The sequence below is a fragment of the Mixophyes fleayi genome, chromosome 3, assembly GCF_038048845.1.
Source record: "Mixophyes fleayi isolate aMixFle1 chromosome 3, aMixFle1.hap1, whole genome shotgun sequence".
NCBI classification, from domain to species: Eukaryota; Metazoa; Chordata; class Amphibia; order Anura; family Limnodynastidae; genus Mixophyes; species Mixophyes fleayi.
Genome location: NC_134404.1, coordinates 156355628 through 156374466, shown reverse-complemented (window position 1 = coordinate 156374466; position 18839 = coordinate 156355628).

Below are 18839 nucleotides of genomic sequence, written 5' to 3'. Positions count from 1 at the left end.
TCAAACGGTTGTTAATGGGGGTTCAGCATTGAAATGGCTCGTCCAAGGAGACCATGGGGTAAATGTATCAATGTCCGGATTCTTCAACTCCGGCGAGATTGGCGTCTTCAGCGCTTAAATTTAAAGCGGCGCTGCCTTGTAAAGGGAAACTTCCCTTTACAAGGCAGCGCCGCTTTAAATTTAAGCGCTGAAGACGCCGATCTCGCCGTAGTTGAAGAATCCGGACATTGATACATTTGCCCCCATGTGTTTTGTAAATTCTCTGGTTTATCTTTGAGAACAGCTGTAATGCTTTCCATTCTGTAAATTGACCACATTTTACTAATGGTAGCTGAGAGCGAGGGGGGGGGGGGGCAATATTTTTCCAGTGAGCGGCAATCAGACATTTAGCTGCATATACCATATGACCAATGAGTTTTTGTACAGGTCGGGTGACGTCAGGAAGCCGTCTGGGAAGAAGGGAGTAAAGAGGGGAATCGGGCATCTTAACCTGTGTCACAGATTCAATCAGCTTGTGAATTTGCTGCCAGTAAAATTGCAGTCTAGGGCAACTCCACCAAACATGCAACAGGGTACCCCCCAGTCCGCAACCCCTCACACATCGATCACTGGAAGCAGGAAAGATAGTATGCAGACTGGAGGGGACCAAATACCACCTGTAATAAATTTTACATGAATTTTCCTTTATTCTCACCAAAATTGATGTCTTAGCAACATTAATTCTAATCTTTGACCACTCTTTTGGTGTCAGGGTCTCCCCGGTGTCCCGCTCCCAAGCCAGCTCGTGCGGTTCTTTATCCGGCTGACCAAAGCCATTGATCAGCTGGTAAACAGTGGATATTAAGCCTCCAGTAGCGGTTGATGTACGACATAGAGACTCTAAGGGCGAACATCGATCTGACGGGGGGGAAGAGTTCTTAGGGAACGATAAAAATGTGTAAGCTGTAGTTATTGATAAAAAAAAATTCGCGGCAGACCTAGTTTATTTTGCAATTCTGAAAATGTAGGGAACACCCTCATTGGAGCCAGACCCCAGCCAAAGAGCAGGTTGTGAGAGGTCCAATGATGAAATGTTTTGTGATCTAGGCCAGGTTCAAATTTTTTATTGTTCCAAAGCGGTACAAGAAGCGGGTATTCAGATAACATTTTATAGGATCTAGTCACTTGGTCCCAGATTGAAACAGAAAAACGGGCTGTGGGAAGCTGTGCTAGGCGCCTTGTCCTATGTTGGGGTGAGATCCAAAGCAAGGAGCATGGGGAGTATAACTGTAGTATATCTGATTCAATATGAGTCCACACTCTATTATAAGGAGGGGAATGCCAGAGAATACATTGGGACATATGTGTAGCTTGATAATACTTTAATATGTTTGGGAGTCCCAGTCCTCCAGCAGTCTGGTGCTTAAAGAGGATATGCATTTGTACCCTAGGCTTACGACCTGCCCATACAAATTTGGAAATCATCTGCTGTAGATGCTTAAGGATATGTTGGGGAACCTGAATTGGGAGAGTCTGCCATAGATACAATAATCTAGGTAAAACATTCATTTTGATAGAGGCCATACTGCCAATCCATGAAATGTGAAATTTATTCCATTGGGATAGGTCATTTCTAATTGTGTTGAGGAGTCTGGGAAAATTAGCTGCATATAATGAGGGGTAGCTTTTAGTTAAATAGATTCCCAAATATTTAATCTTACTATGTTGCCATCTAAAATTAAAATTGGCCTTAAGCGATTGAATAATGTGCTGAGGAGCGTTTAAGTCTAAGATTTCCGATTTATCGGCATTTATTTTATAATTCAAGAGAGAGCTATAGGACGTAATTTCATTAGAAAGGTTGGGCTGGGAAATATGTAGCCTAGAGAGGGTAAGTATGACATCATCCGCATATAATGCTATCTTATGGTCCCTAGTACTCGTGGGGATGCCTGTGATGTCCGGATTATTTCTAATCCTGGCTGCCAAGGGTTCCATAATTAGAGCGAAAATTAGAGGGGATAAAAGACAACCTTGGCGGGTGCCATTGTTTATTCTGAAGGGAGAGGAGGTGAGACCATTAGCCAAAACCGAGGCTGTGGGGTTATGGTATAACGCAGAGATTCCCTTACAAAAAGCTTCCTGGATCCCCATGCTCACCAAGGTTTGTTGCATGAAGGGCCAGGCCACTCTATCAAAAGCTTTCTCAGCATCTAAAGCGACCACCAGAGCAGGGAGAGACGTGCGATTAGCCAAGTGAATTAAATCTATTATTCTTCTGGTGTTATCTGAGGCCTGTCTTCCCGGAACAAAACCCACTTGATCAGGGTGGACCAATGAGGGGAGAACACGACCCAATCTATTGGCAAGTATTTGAGCGAAAAGCTTTAAATCTACATTAAGAAGTGATATGTGTCTGTAACTGCCCATCTCAGTGGGGTCTTTGTCCGGCTTGGGTATCACCACAATCCCTGCTCTGGTGGTGGCACCATCAAATTTGCCTCCTTCCATAATCAATCCCATCAATCCCGTGAGCATGGGTACTAGCTGGCGGGAGATGGCTAACCTAACTTCTTATAGCCTACAGTGAACTTGAGAGTACTAACCTTTGCTTGCCACTTACCAGATTAAACCCCTTCCTGGATTCAACTCCTTACTGGATCTAACTCCACACTTTAAACAAACAGCACTTGAAATCAAACAGCAGTGGAAATCTTCCAGGAATGTTAGTAGTCCACTGAAGAATCTGGAGTAATGTTCGGGTTGTCCCAAATAGTGGTTACGGAATATGGATATGTACTGAGGTCAAAGTATTTTATACAGAAAGTGCACATTGAGTGAGAAAATATGGTAACTGGATTATTAAAATCAATCACTCTTCCTGAACTGAACTGGATACACCTGTCCCATCTGTTTCAATCTGTGTCCAAGACAAAATTCCTGGTAGAGCAAACCATGTTAGAATTTGACTCACCAATACTGCATAGCAGTATTTCTTTATTTTTATTGTAAGGTAATAGCCTTTTGTTTTGATTACTGGTAAGCTCAAAAATTTGTCCACTGAATTATGCCAACAAAACAAAAAGACAGTTGTTAGCGCTTATCCTTCACACTGCATATCTGTGTGTGTCTAGCAAAATGAAAACAATTTTTTTTAATGGTGTTTAAAGCATATAGGTCAGTGTAGGACCTGCATATAATGAGGTTCCCTTGATGTTGGGATGCAGGCTTAAATCTTTTTATCAAAATATGAACTAATACCTCATGTTTTCATTTTGCTAGACACACACAGATATGCAGTGTGAAGGATAAGCGCTGACAACTGTCTTTTTGTTTTGTAGACATATATGGGCATTTATATTGCCACGCAGCTGGTACCACATACAATATGAGATATACCGAGCGCGGGCTTGTTTTTCTCTGGTTTTGTTTCAAAATATTTCCTTTTTGTCATAGCAGCTGTCCATTAAGCCTATTTAAGGCACATTTGGGTGTGGCTCACAAGACAGCCCTTGCTAGATGTAAACCCCTATACCTGAAGGTGAGTGCATCCAATTTTTAACTGCATTTTAATTAGTGTTTAAAGCATATAGGTCAGTGTAGGACCTGCATATAATGAGGTTCCCTTGATGTTGTGATGCAGGCTTAAATCTTTTGATCAAAATATGAACTAATACCTCATGTTTTCATTTTGCTAGACACACACACACATATGCAGTGTGAAGGATAAGCACTGACAACTGTCTTTTTGTTTTTTATACATATATGGGCATTTATATTGCCATGCAGCTGGTACCACATACAATATGGGATATACCGAGCGCAGGCTTATTGCCAAGCAGCTGGTACCATATATAATGTGGGATATATCGAGCGCGGGCTTGTTTCTCTCTGGTTTTGTTTCACTGAATTATGCCAGTCAAGGTCTGAGAATATGCTGATAACTGTACTCACATAATGTTGGGCTTGCAAATATGCCAGCGTAGACGCCTCAACAACCGGATATTTTGCTCCCACCTCAAGAATCATTAGGGGGCGTCTGTCCCCTTTGTGTATCAGACAGTCTGTTCATGTAATACCCGATAATCTATAAATAAATAAACCAAAATGCACTCCAAATACAAATGAAGCCGACTCAACCCCCGAGCCACAACCACAAAACTCAAATATAAGAACTACAACAAAAATGAAGCGAGTGACCGTGCTAATGTCCTTACAAAACACAAAAATAATTAAAGTCCTAAAAAAAGGTAAAATCCAAAAACAATTTGTACTTTTTTAAAGTTATTTTTGTGTTTTGTAAGGACATTAGCACGGTCACTCACTTCATTTTTGTTGTCGTTCTTATAATACTCCGTTTCCCAATAGAGTAGGGGTAGGTCGTCGCACCACATTGAAAGTCCAGATTGAGCATAAATGAGAAATGTACAGACCTATGTGCATTAAGCCCTAACTTATGGCGAGGTATGTGTCAAAATTTTCTAGCAGTCCATAGCAAAGGGCTGTCCTTAATGTCCTGAGTGATCTCCTGGTCATGCTGGTGCAAGAAGCTTGCTAAGTCAACACCCTCCAGAAATCTCCATTCTAGCTACGAAGCAGCATATGTTTAACTGTTGTGAACCATTCATGAAGGTAATGCAACAATGCAGTCACAAATAAAACAGATAGCGTGGATTCACTTTCGCCAATCTGGATTTGTGCTGGCAGAAAGAGTAGTGCAGGAAGCTTGGCCAGCCGTCCAGCTCTTTAACAAACCTTTATTCGCCAGGGACCCCTGCAAGGAGTTTTGGGATTAAATGCAGGTAGTTTCACAGGTCGCGGCCCTCTGCTCTACCTCCAGGTGTGACAGGCTGGTATCAAACCATAACAAGAGAATGGTCAACTTAACCGGGACTGGTACAAACAGACTACATGGTACCAAATCAGCAAACGAAAGGACTGTCAGAACAAGCGGAGTCAGCAACAATCAGGTATAAACAGTACCAATTGATAGGCAGAAGAGAGGTCAGGAATGGTCCGGGTCCAGAATTCACAGGGATAGCCACAAGACTTACTAGAATGCTGGAGTTTGGGTCCTAATACTCTGGTACAGGCCTTTGCACAGAGCAGGTTTAAATAGCAGAGTTGATGAGTAGGGCAGGTCACGGGTCAGAACTGGTGCTAAAGTGCCATGCGCCCTCTGTTGCAAAGAGTAGGATTGTGGCATGGGGTCCTGTGCCTGGAGCAGAGTGAAGAGCAGAGGAACCATGCCAGACAGTAGGTGTGAAAAGTAACAGTCGGACTCTTATTTGTGACAAATTCTGCGTGATTATAGTTTCTTATGTCTGAGAAGTTTATACCCCCATAAGAATTATTCTGTTGGAGCCTGATCAAACTAATTCTTGGTCTCTTACCCGCCCAAATGAATTTCCTGAAGAGGCTATTAATGTGATGAATATCTTTATTAGGAATTAATAACGGTAATTATTGAAGGAGGTAAAGGAGTTTGGGGAAAGATACCATCTTTCTAAGGTTTGCTCTACCAGTATAGGAGAGGAGGATTGGCAAGCCCTCCAGCACCTGATCGAGATCCCTGATACCAGCTGTGCTATTAAGAGAGTATAAATAAGTCATGTTCTTTGGCAACTGTACGCCAAAATAGGTGAAATGATGAGTCGCCCAACGGAATTGGAGATCTAAACCCCAGGAGGGAACCCCAATGCCATCTCCCAAATACAATGCTAATGACTTATCCATATTGACGGAGAAGCCCAAAATATCACCAAAAGAGGTAATATTGGCGAGTATCCCACCCAACAAGGTGTGAGGGTTACCTAAATATAATGAAATGTTGGCAAAAGCTGTATTTTTAGTTTCCTTCTGGCCTATTGTTATCCCTTCAAAAGTTCAGGGGGTAAATGTATCAAGCTGTTAGTTTTCGTCGACTTTGAAAAGTGGAGATGTTGCCTATAGCAACCAATCAGATTCTAGTTATCATTTATTGAGTACATTCCACAAAATGAAAGCTAGAGTCTGATCTGATTGATTGCTATAGACAACATCTCCACTTTTCAAACGAGCCAAAAACTCGCAGCTTGATACTTTTACCACCAGTGCTTTAATAGGTGCAATAACAGGTCCAATGCTAAATTAAACAATAAAGGTAAGATCGGACAACCCTGCCTCGTAACTCATCTCATTGAAATCGGGCTTCACCGGCAGCTAGTAATCAACAGAGTCATAGCTGGATTGGTGTAAAGTTATCGGATCAGCTCTATGATATCAGCATCAAAGGTACTAAGTTCTAGGGTGTAAAATTGATGAGGCCATAACACAATGTCAAATACTTTGTGTGCATCAAGACTCAACAGGGGATTATGAGAACCTCTCCATGCGGTGGAAGCAATCACAGCGGCTATTTCTGTGCATATGCCCCGAACCGAGTGCCTTCATTTAACAAAGCCTAATTGGTGTGTTGTGAGGAGGTCGGGTAAGATAGTCTGTAATCTGTCCTTCATGATATTGCCCAAATTACAATCAGTATAAGAAGCAAAGTATAATAATCCCCGGCGCTATATATATATTTGTATATAAAGCTAAAAATGTCAATATCAGTAAAGGATTCTTTATTATTGTATTGAGATGAAAGCAAATGCACACTTGAATAGTGGCAGTGCTACATCTAGTAAAGGAAAATGTTGCAGTAAACACAATTAAATGTACGAGGCTGAAGTTAGCTTCTTATTCACGCTTCAGCTTCTTATTCCGAAAAGCTTATTTTTAAAGGATAAAATCAAATTGGATCACTGATTTCACATCAGATTGACACTAAAGGGTGTCCCTTACACAAGCTGTAATAGTATTTACCCTGACCCAACAAGTTTTTGGGCATGAAATCAGGGGGCAAAGTCACCATATTTTGAATAAGTAGCTGTAGTTTTTCAAGGGTTAAATGTCATTGGGCCACCAATTCGATAGTGGGAAAACAACAAAGGGTGGTCAGTTACATATAACACACTTGTCTTTTGCCTGACACAACACTGTTTTGGGCATGAAATCAGGTGGCAAAGTGGGCACAGATAGCATTTTCATTATTTTGAATAAGAAGTTTTGCAAGGGTTGATGTTTTTATTAAAAATTGCAACAAAAATAAATCCAATATCACTTTGTCCAAGATAAAATAGACTATATACATCATCCAAATGGTAAAAAGGACCAATATGAACAAAACTTCACACACCCAATTCTACTACAATCCCACCAAAAAACAACTAATACACCACTTCACAAATATATAAAAAAAACAAAAAAAACACAAAACAAAATAAAAACTTGCATGAGAGAAACATGCCAACTCCTAGCACAATACTCTGCATTACCACAACCCCACCACCAATCTATAATACCACCCACACATCCTTTACTCTCAGGTAATGAAAGCAAACTGTCAATGTATGTGAACCTTTCTATAAAAAAAAAGGGTTTCCACAAAATCTAATAGTGATAAAACAGGATAGATAGCCAAGAATAGAGAGACTGCCAGATGTTAGCTACCGCTTAGGGAGGTCTTAAACCTCGCCAGAGTCTACCCCAGCTCGCAGCATCCATCCGGCCCCTCTCCATTTCCCTTATTTTCCTAACCTCGTGCAGAAAACTATCCACCACCTCACTACAGGGAAGGATTTTGCCCCTAATGGACACTAAACACTGTGCACTCCATGTGTAAAACCTAACAACTACGCCAACTAAGAAACGAGAGCTTAAATCAAAATTCCCACATTTTTTGAGCACTCCATACACCCACTCAGGGTAACTAAGCCCTGAAAGACAGGGAAGGCCTAAAGCTGGGTAAACACTACTCTGTTTTCGTCCAATAATCGCCTCAAACAGCCGACATACGACCGCTCGTTCAAAAGTCGGGTCAGTGTGTACAGTGACACAATAGTCGAATGTCTGCCCAAATGGACTATTATCGCCTCATTTGGTTGGTTGTACCGTTTAATATTTTCGATCCAATCTAGTTTCTGCTGTGTAGTGTGTATAAACTTCCAACCGATCCACGACAATCCTCCGATACTTCCTCGACCTGGGGGGCGTGTGTATGTAAATTTTTTATGTCAATCCCAGTCCCAAGTGGTGCAGAATTCGCACATCACTGTGTTTTGTATCGATGTATATTGCATTTGTCTGGCTGCAGACCATTACACTTGTGTAAAGCATGTGTGTTATTACCCTTTGCGTCTTTATACACTTATACCTTTATAACCTATTAAAGTTATATTAACCTTTATTAACTTATAATTGTGAAGTACCCAGAATAAACCACACAGTGTTCAAGCAACATTTTTATTGCTGGAAAAGTTACAAAAATTTTAACACACAAAGAAAGATCCGCATGAGAAGTGAGCGCGCCCATACCAATCACAGAGCTGAGTACTGCAGAGTATTATTTTTAGTATTTAGTATTTTTAAAGGTGCTACTGGTTTGTGGCAGAACAGGTCTTGATGTCGTTTCTATTCCCTTTGATTTCTTTATCTATGAAACAAGGAAATAAATAAATGTTTAACATTTAACTTCAATATCTGTAATTTATATTCAACGACATAAATACTCTCATTTTCTCACCTTGCACACTGCTCGAGAACAGTTTATATTTTGGTCCCTGTGGCGAAATCGCGATAATAGCGGGCTTAACCTCCGAGCATTCTGTAAAACAGGCGCCATTTTGGTTATTATAACGGTACAGGTATGTGCTCAAAGCATTTACATGTCTACACATGTTCACTGAAATACCTTCGTGTAGAACTTCTTTAGTATATTTTTCTTTTCTTTTTTAAATTTTTCCTTGTTTGCTAACAGGTGTAACATTAGTGGTATCAGTGGTATCTAAACAGGCCTTCTCACCGTTAATTCTTCGTTCTGACATAAAAAATTAGGTTATAAATTAGCCTTTTACATTGCTTTATATGACACTACATCTACACTACAGGTACACTACTTGTGCTACTGACCTTTTTTTTTTTTTTTTTTTTAACTATTTATTTTGAGAAATAGCAATCATGTACAGATAAGATTCAACAAATAATACATTTGCAGGGATAGAAACAAAAACAGAGAACAGTACATATCATGGGTATCTGTCAATGAAGCTGAAAATATTTGAGTAGCAAATATCCAAGACAGCCAGAGGATGTCAATAAACAGACCGGCAAATATATAATTGTTATCCAGAATACACAAGAAACTATAACATTTTATAACAATATAATGTGGGAGGGTGAAGGGGGGTAAGAGGGGAGGGGGGGGGGTACTGATCGCCACCGAGAATGAAGGAAAAAGAAAGCACACTTCCCTTTGTCCACACAATTCCTTATCCTCATCTTGTCCTTCTTAAGAAGAGAAACAAATAATTAAAGACAAAAATAGAAATAGATAAATGAAAGAGTGGCCATAAAGATATCAGATTATTACTTAGATTCTCTGAGGAGGGAGACCGCGTCAAGAATCAGGCCACCTATGAGTACAGGGAGTTCTTTTCAGGAGGAAGGAGATGGTACAAGAGGTATGGAGTTATAAGTAAAGCCAAGGAGCCCATATCTGGTGAAATTTATCACCCTTATCATGCAGGTGGTATGTAATCTGTTCCATCCGGGCGATAAACCAGACATAGAACCGCAGGGCCGCCATAGTGGTAGGCTCAACTTGTTTCCATGACTTAGCTACTAGGCAACGCGCAGCTGCAAGGACTTGGGAAGCCAATTTCGCAGACTCTCTATCACCATCAATCAGAGGGTAGCAGAGAAGAAAAGACCATGGGTCTTTCAGGACAGGGCATGGAAGGAGGGAGGAGAGGAGGGCCCTAACTCGATCCCAAAAGGAGGATATTTTAGGGCAGGGCCACCAAATATGAAAAAAGGAGCCCATCTGGCCACAACCCCGCCAACATAATGGAGAACTAGAGGGGAACATTTTAGTGAGTTTTTCAGGTGTGTAGTACCACCTAAAGTATACTTTATATGCGTTCTCCTTTACCGAAGTAGAAATAGAGCTAGTGGCGACTTGGTCCCTTATGGGTTCCCAATAATCCTCCTCTGGGGGGGGGCCCAGATCCCTCTCCCACTCCCTCTCATGCCTACCGCCCGGAGGAAAAAATACATTGAGAATTAAGCTGTAAACATAGGAGATCGTGCCCTTACCTAAAGGTGAGGAGAAACATAGGGATTCTAAGGGAGACCTAAGAGGGAGGAGATGAGCTCCCCTGAGGAGAGAGCCCACAAAGTGTCGTAGCTGGAAATATTTGTAGAATTTAGGATGAAGACTTGGATATTTAGAGCGTAGAACATCCCAGGAGATGAAGGCCCCCTGAACTAGTAGGTCTCCGACAAATCGAACTCCCGCGGTGACCCAGGGGCTATAGAGGGCAGAGGAAAGCCCAGGAGGGAAGGCAGGGTTACCCCAAAGAGGTAATACAGTAAGAGAGGACACCGGTATTCTGAGATGGGGTCGGCAGGTCTCCCATACTGCAGCTGAAAATATTAAGGTAGGACATTGGGAGGTGAGGGGAGATCTAATTTGTTTAGAGAGACCCCATATACAGGACAAAATTAGAAAATTAAGATAAGCGGATTCGATGTCAACCCACGACAGTGCCGTGGGGGGGGCAAAGGAGGCTACAATCTGGCTCAGATGAGCCGCCCACTAATAAATTTTCAAATCCGGGAAACCCCTACCTCCACCTCTGATGGGTCTCTTTAAGAGAGCCAGCTTAATTCTGGGAGACGGCCGTTCCAGATAAATCTAGAGAGACATTTTTAGATAGATGTCAGATACGAGAGGGGGACTCGAACAGGAAGAGTTTGGAAATAATAGAGGAGCTTAGGAAGGAGGTTCATCTTGATAGAGATGACCCTGCCCAGCCACGAAATGATCAGTGAGCGCCAGGAGAACAGTTCAGACATAATCTTAGCAAAGAGACCCGGGTAGTTCTCCCGGTAGAGGGAGTCATAGGAGTCGGTAATAAAGATACATAAGTATTTAATTTTCTTTCTCTGCCACCGAAAGTTAAAGCGGGAGGTGAGTACCAGTCCCTCTGGGGAGGGAATATTAAGGAGGAGAGCTTCCGATTTCGAAATATTGATCTTGTAACCTGAGAGGAGCCCATATTGATGTAATATGCTAAAGAGTCCAGGGAGAGACTTCTCAGGCTGCAAGAGAGTCAGAAGGACATCGTCCGCAAAGAGAGCTTACTCTCCAGGTTCCCCGTCCGCACACCCTGTATGCTCGGGCAGGCCCGAATAGAGGCTGCAAGAGGCTCAACAACAAGGGCAAAGATGAGAGGAGACAGAGGGCACCCCTGGCGTGTACCGTTGGATATGGCTATAAGGTCAGAAGGAGAGCCGTTGATCGTGACTCTTGCGGAGGGTTGGGAGTATAAGGCTTGAATACCCGTGAGGAGGTTACCCGAAATCCCAAACACCGACAAGGCTCGGGACATAAAGCTCCAGGAGATCCTGTCAAAAGCCTTCTCGGCATCAAGGGAGAGAACAATGGCTGAGGCCCTCTTGGTATTAATGATATGAATCAGGTCAACGACTCTCCTAGTGTTGTCTCTGGCCTGACGACCCGGTATAAAACCAACCTGATCATAATGTATAAGGGAGGGAAGGACCGAATTTAGTCTATTAGCCAAAATTTTAGCATATAATTTAACATCTGTATTAAGCAGGGAAATAGGGCGATAACTAGCGCAGTCATAAACATCTTTACCCTCTTTATGGATAATGGAGATCCGAGCCTCCAAGGAATCCCTAGACCAGGAACCCCCAGTCAGGATTGAGTTGAATAGGGTGTGCAAACGGGGGACCAGGAGACCAGGAAACTTCTTATAGTATACAGCAGTAAAGCCGTCCGGCCCCGGAGCCTTTCCTGTTTTCTGAGATTTTATGGTTTGTTCGATTTCATCTCTAGTAATCTCGTCCCCCAGAAGAGTACTAGCCACTGGGGAGAGTTTCGGAAGTTTAGCAGTAGAAAGAAAAGATTCAATCAACTGTGAGTGTTGCTGGGAGACTAGGGGGTCAGACGGTTGGGGGAGATTATAAAGTTTAGTGTAATAGGATTGGAAGGCAGCACGTATCCGCTGAGGGTCATAGTGTAAAATTCCATCGGAGTCTCTGATAGCCAGGAGATTCCAGGCTGCTATCTTAGCTCTAAGTTTGGTGGCCAGCAATCTATCGGCCTTGTCGCCCTTTTCATAGTAGCGCTGATTGAGCCACTTCAGCTTATTAGCAACCTGATGGGACAGCAAAAGATTTAGTTCACCACGGACAGAAGCAATTTCCTGGAGAACCAAGGGATCAGGTTTCAGTTTGCGGCGTTGCTCTAGAGCTCTCAACGAGTCCGTCAGTTGGATAGTTTTAGCCAAACGGAATCGCTTAGTCCGAGACGCCAAGGCAATAAAATGGCCCCGTATTACCGCCTTATGGGCGTCCCAAAGTGTCATAGGAGAGATATCAGGGGTGTCGTTCATCTCAAAGTATTCAGAGAGAAGAGAATTTAGGTGAGTAATGGTTTCTTTATCATGCAGGAGTGATTCGTTGATTCTCCAGGTTGCTCTAGGAGGGCGGTGAGCAAGGGAGGTGAGAACAGCGGAAACAGGGGCATGGTCTGACCAGGTCACAGGGAAGATTTGGCAGGAGCTAAGTTTAAGAGTGAGGTCGTGGCTGAGCAGGATCATGTCAAACCGGGAGTAGGTATTATGGGGAGAAGAAAAAAAGGTATAGTCCCTGGCCAGGGGGTCTAGTACTCTCCATGAGTCGTATAAATTATGGAGTTTCAGAAAAGCCTGTAAGGCAGCTGTGCTGTGGGCATCTCTTCTCGAGGGAGGAGAGGAGGGGACTGAGGAACGGTCTATAGTCGGGGCTAAAACAGCATTGAAGTCACCAGCGACCACAAGCTCACCTTGACGAACATGCGCTAGCAAAGAGTCCAGTTTTTTGAAGAACCTATGCTGGTCGGTGTTGGGTGCATAGAGGTTCACTAGAGTGCAGGGGAGATTATTCAGAGTGCCAATGAGAATCAGGAATCTACCTTCTTTATCTTTATGGGAGTCTTGAAGTTCGAAATTTAAGTGACGCGCAAATAGGATTGCTACACCCCGCTTTTTCTGCCTATGGTCACATGCATGGAATGTCAAGGAAAATTTTCTGGAGCGGAGCTCGGGGTGGAGATGGTGGACAAAATGAGTTTCTTGTAGGAATATCAAGTCCCCCTTGAGAGATTTAAGAGAGTAATGGAGTTTAGCCCGTTTCTGTGGGGAGTTGAGGCCCTTGACATTATAGGAGATAAGGTTAAGGGTCATAGGAGAATCAAAGAGAGGAGCTCTAGAGACCAGAAGAGGGAAGAAATGTCAGGGGAGAGGAGAAAAAAGGAAGAGTGTACAGGGGATGAGATGGTAGGTGGCGACCAGTAAGGAGAAGGAGGGGAGAACCAAAGGTTAAAGGTACAAGGGGATCGACATAGCGGACCAAAGTCCACTTGCCGTAAATGCTGGTAGAGGATAGGACAGGATGGACAGGCCATCAGGGGTACCAGCGTAGAGCCCTAGGCTCTAAGGGGGGTGGTAGACTAAAAGAAACCACAGAGGAACACGGAGGGCCGGGGGACCCAGAGGGGGGATTCGAGAGACCTTTTTAGTGTGTATGACCTATTGGGAGGGAGGGGAATGAGGAGGGAGTAGGGAGATTACTGACCCTTACAGTAGATGGTAAAAAGGGGGTAGTACAAGAAAGAAGAAGACAGAGGTAATAGTTATCAGCAATAACCATATTATATAAGGCAGAAAATAACTCGCAAACACTAGACATATCGTAGAATACACATGTGAAGCCACCGAGTGTGGTCCAGTAAAAGAGCTATGTAAAGAAAAACAAATGAACAGCATAACAACCGTAAAAACAACATGAAGACAGTTAGAACAAAGCATCACAACTACTTATCGGTGGCGAGAGCAGTAGCTGTAGTGTGCGCATCACCCGTGTCTCGTCTCACCTAGAAGATGTAAAGAACAGCAGCTCGCCTTCTCATGAGGCGAGCAACAACAAGGTAACAGATAATGTAAGGCACAGCAGTGTCTAGCATCAACATTATAGTTTTAGTGTAGTAGAAAATGAGAGGCAAGGACATCTGAAGACATGGGAGCCTTGCGGTCTGTGTCCAATTGTAGAACTATGCCAGGAAGTAAAGAGGGCCACAACGAGACCTGTAGAGGGAAGTGCGGCCGCACTTTGAGGGAGGAGCAGGGACGGAAACGACCCGGTCAGGTATCTGCAGATTGCGGTTTAGAGTGTCGAGGGACAGTTGACCAGTCTCTGCGAGGAGGCCGTTGTGCTCTCGGTGTTGCGGGATCTGTCACGTTAGCAAGGGCTTGAGGAACATCCGGGGAGGCTTGTTGATTCAGTCCAATCTTTCGCAGGAGGTCTCGTGCTTCGCCTAAGCTTTTAGCTGACAGTTGTTGGTTCTGGTGCCAAAGATAGAGACAGAAGGGGAACCCCCAGCGATATCTGATGTTGTTCTCTCTGAGGATTGAGGTGACAGGCTGAAGTGCCCGCCTCCGAGACAATGTGGTGGGAGAGAGATCCTGAAAAATTTGGAGGGAATATCCTTCATAAGATAAAGCAGGAAGCTTTCTAGCTGCTTGCAAGACAGCCTCTTTGGTTGTGAAGTAATGAAGGCGGAGGTTAACGTCTCTAGGAGCAGCTTGATCCGATGGGCGGGGTTTAAGAGCTCTGTGGGCTCTATCCAGCAAGAATTGATCTTCTGGGACTTCTGGAGCAAGCTGGGAGAACAATTTCCGGAGATAAGGATCCAGGTGCACCGATTCTACGGACTCTGGGATGCCTTCAATTCAGAGGTTATTTCTCCGGGCTCTATTGTCCATATCTTCTTGACGTTCATGGATAGTATTGAGCTCCTTGCGGATTTCAGTTAGGTTATCGGTCGTAGTTTCTTGACCTGAGGCAAAATCATCCATCCTCCTCTCAATATGATACGTGCGAGAGAGCCCAATGAGGATACCTCTGACCTCAGACTATGAAGAGCGTGTTGAACTTCAGCGTGGACTGAAGACCGTAGCTCCTTCATTTCTTTGATCAAAGAGAGGAAGTCTTTTTTGGTAACTGGAGCAGACACATCCTCGTCGGAGTCTGAGTCCTCATGGGAACCGGCTTGTTCTGTAGAGGACTTATTAGGGTAATATTGGGGGATACCCTTCGAGTGAGGTTTTTTGTTTTTCGGCATAACTAAGTAGAGTTGGGTCAATGATGAAGGAGGAATCGGAGAAAGTAGGTCAAATATAACAAATTTCCGAACAGAAGATTCGATCAGAAAAGGCCTCTCGGGAATGAGGTAACCGTTACATCACAGCTATCTACTAGGGACCCCGGCCATCCTCAGTGGACCAAATGCGAAGTTAGAACATATTTACAAACTCTTGGTATCGTGCAGGTTTTGGGCTGCGATTAGTGGGCGACCCCTGGAATTTATCAGTTGCACCGCTTCAAAGGTGACAGATCGGAGCGTTTTACTGTGGGGGTATCTTGCCTGTTGCAGAGGAGATTTAAACAACAGAGCCCCAGACAGATGGGAGCCGCGGCCACAGAGATGGGGACAAATCACAAAGGGCCTCTCAGCTTCACAGGCCGCAATTCAGCTGTGTGCCCGCCACCAGGTTAATGGTGTGGATGCAGGTGGCTGAATTTCTCTAGTCAGGCTCGTACCTTCTGAGAGGGGTCAGACAAAGCAGGTCCTGCAGCAGGCAGATCACGGCTCCCCTCTGTAGTCTCCTCGGTGTCCCGTGATGTCCGACCGGGCCCACAGCCGTGGATAGAGGGAGGCTTCTTCCACACCGCCTGGCGGCAGCGCCTCGCTCCACGGGCTCCCCCGATCTTAATATGGAGGCAGGGTCAGGCTGGGAAGGCAGGACCACCACGGAGCTCCACAGCCGCTTGTCCGGAAGTCCTACGGCGGCACCAGAAGCTATGTGCGCCCCGAGTGACAGGGGCTCCGGCCAGAGGTCAGTGAGGTCGGCAGGGCTCCGCGGGAGGCAGGGGCGATCCAGCAACCAGGCGCCAGCCGGCCCACCCTGTAAGAGGGCACTTGGAGCAATAACTTCAGCCGGCTGCAGGGGGGCTCCAGATGTCCCAAGAAGCAGGCAAGTGACCCCGGAGGGTCTAGTGATCGTCACACGTCGCCCGGACTGCTTTGGCAGTATAAAAGCCTGATGACAGGGTAATTTTAGCAGTTTGGAGAAGGGAGAGCCCAAAACTCGCAGCTATCCGAGATGGCGTCTTAGCCACGCCCCGGCTACTGACCTTTTTTAATGTCGTTGTCGTCCTGGTCCAGTACTTTGACCATCATCTCCACCTCTCTTGGCCTCATTGGATTTGCTCTTTGCTCTTCTTGAGTATCTCCATCCCCCACCTTAACTTTTCCCAAAAATTTTGGCCCTTCCAGCACCATCTCTGACTCTGTCTTTATCTCCGTCTCCGTCTCCATAGCTGCAACCCCCACTGACATCTTCTCCTCACCCGCAACCCCCACTGCCACCTTCTCCTCAACCTTTACCCCCACTGCCACTTGCTCACTCGCCATCCTCTGACGTTCCTCGGCGCCAAACTGGTTCCTCTGTCACTTTATACACTCTGACATGGGCGTTTGTTTCTGCTGTGGACCAATCAGAGTTGATGCACGCCGAGAATGGAGCATTCCATTACATACGAAGGGATTTTATTATTAGGGAATATTCATTGCATTCCACTTTAGCAGTTAAATGTTTTTCTAAATTTAATGTATATTACTAAACTTCTATTTTATAGAAATGAATGAAGAGACAGTGTTGCCTTCTCTATTTAGGCAGCTTTGGGAGTTAACTATAGCGAAAGCTCTGCCCCTTTATGCTAATGTCTTTGGTATCTCGTTACATTTTCCGCAAATGTCGCTGCAGTGTGTACGAAATTGAAATCATTACTCACAACAAAATGGCTGTAAAAAGTCGCTAAAGGGACGTCCGCTCTTCCCTTTATCGTCCTAAACAAGGCTAGTGTGTATGCAGTCCATGGAACGAGCGATCAAACCATCGGTCGCATGTAAAATTGCTCGGCATAGAAAGTTGGTTGAAATTTCTGTAGTGTGTACCCAGCTTAAGGCGTGGGACAATCCCTTGTAAACCTCTATATTAAAAGGACACTGAAGCAAGAAGTGGTCTATTGTCTCCACCTCTCCGTGACATTCCTCCCGTGGACAACCATGATCATCGACACCCCTATGCTTCAGGTTCCTCTTAACGAAGAGCCTCCCTTGAAATGCAAGCCAAGTGAGATCTCTAAACATCGGAGGAATCCGCTTGGAATTCACAAAAGACAGACCCTTCAAGCTCATATCACCTGGGCAATCTTTTAGTAACAAGGGCACATCAAAGTGAGTACGCAAAATCCTCCTCTCCAACACCCTTCTAGAAGAGTTTTTTGCCTCACCCACCTCAATCTGCTATTTCCTTGTCACCTTTAAACCCTGAACCACATAGGCCGGGAGGTATCCATGCTTAACTCGAAGACTTTTTACGGGACCCCCATCCGACCATGCGTTGAGAAAGGGGTGCACCCAAACACGAAAGCCAGCTAGAGAATGCAGTACTAAAGAACAGCACTGGGTTTACCATTCCCTGTAACCCAAGTCATCAATTCAATTGCTTATAGACTTCTCCTCCCCTCCTCTCTTAAGGTTCACAATACCTTCCACATTTCTCTATTGAAAACTCTTGTACTTAATAAATTTACCCGCATTCCCTCCCAACTGATTACACCTACGGACGGTGATGAGTGTGAGATTAGATACATCCTGGATGTCCGCCGCGGACACTCCCAGTATTTGGTCCACTGGAAAGGGTTTGGACCCGAAGAAAGGTACTGGGTAAATGAAGAGGATCTCCTTGCCCCTCGTATTTTGCCTGCAATCTTGAAGAAATTTTCTTGTAAGTATTTCCCTTCTTGGAATACAGATGCCGGGCAGTAATACAAACGCATCCCATTGCCTATGAATGAGCTGCGGTTACAATCATTATGTATTGCTGCAAATCGAAGTGATGCATAATGCAGTATCGCTGCTATTTACCATGCTGGAGCCTCTGCCACAAAGTAATTTTACTGTTCACTGGCAGTCTAACACTGCTGGCAAATGGAGGAAGCGCTAAGGCTCTTTAACGCTTGTTAAATAGTCCTCTAATTGTCATGAGTCGCTGCAGTACTCACAGCCGCCGCAGCTCGCTTCCTGTCCTCTCCGGCGTCCCGGGCGTCACCATGACGACCAGGGCGTCACTTCCTCCCAACTCCCGACCGTTGCCAAGGCAACAGCCAGACGCCTCTTCAGCGCCGCGTCCCGGCAGCCGGGCGTGCACGCGCATAGGGGGCAAGTAATCAGATTCAGCCTGTGGCTGAATTAGCAGGCATTAGCCTGCAAGTGTGGATTCCAGGGCTAAGCCCTGATTGGTGCTTAGTGTAGCAGGCAATTAGCCTGCAAGTGTGCTCTATCTGGGGGCAGGCTCTGATTGGCTGCTGGCTGTATTTAAGGCAATGAGGTCTGCTGCCTCATTGCCGGTTATAGCTTCTGTTCCCAGTCTGCTGACCTTCTCTGTGTCCTGTTCCTGCCTATTGAACTTTCTGCTGATTACCCGTGTATGACCCTTTGCCTGGATTTGGACTTTGCTTGTGTATCTTGTGACCCTGACCTCTGGCTTGTTTATCGATCTTCCTGTCTGCTTGTGACCCTTGACCTCGGCTTGTTAATTGGAATTGCTATCTGCTGCCGGCCCTTGACCTCTGCTTGGACT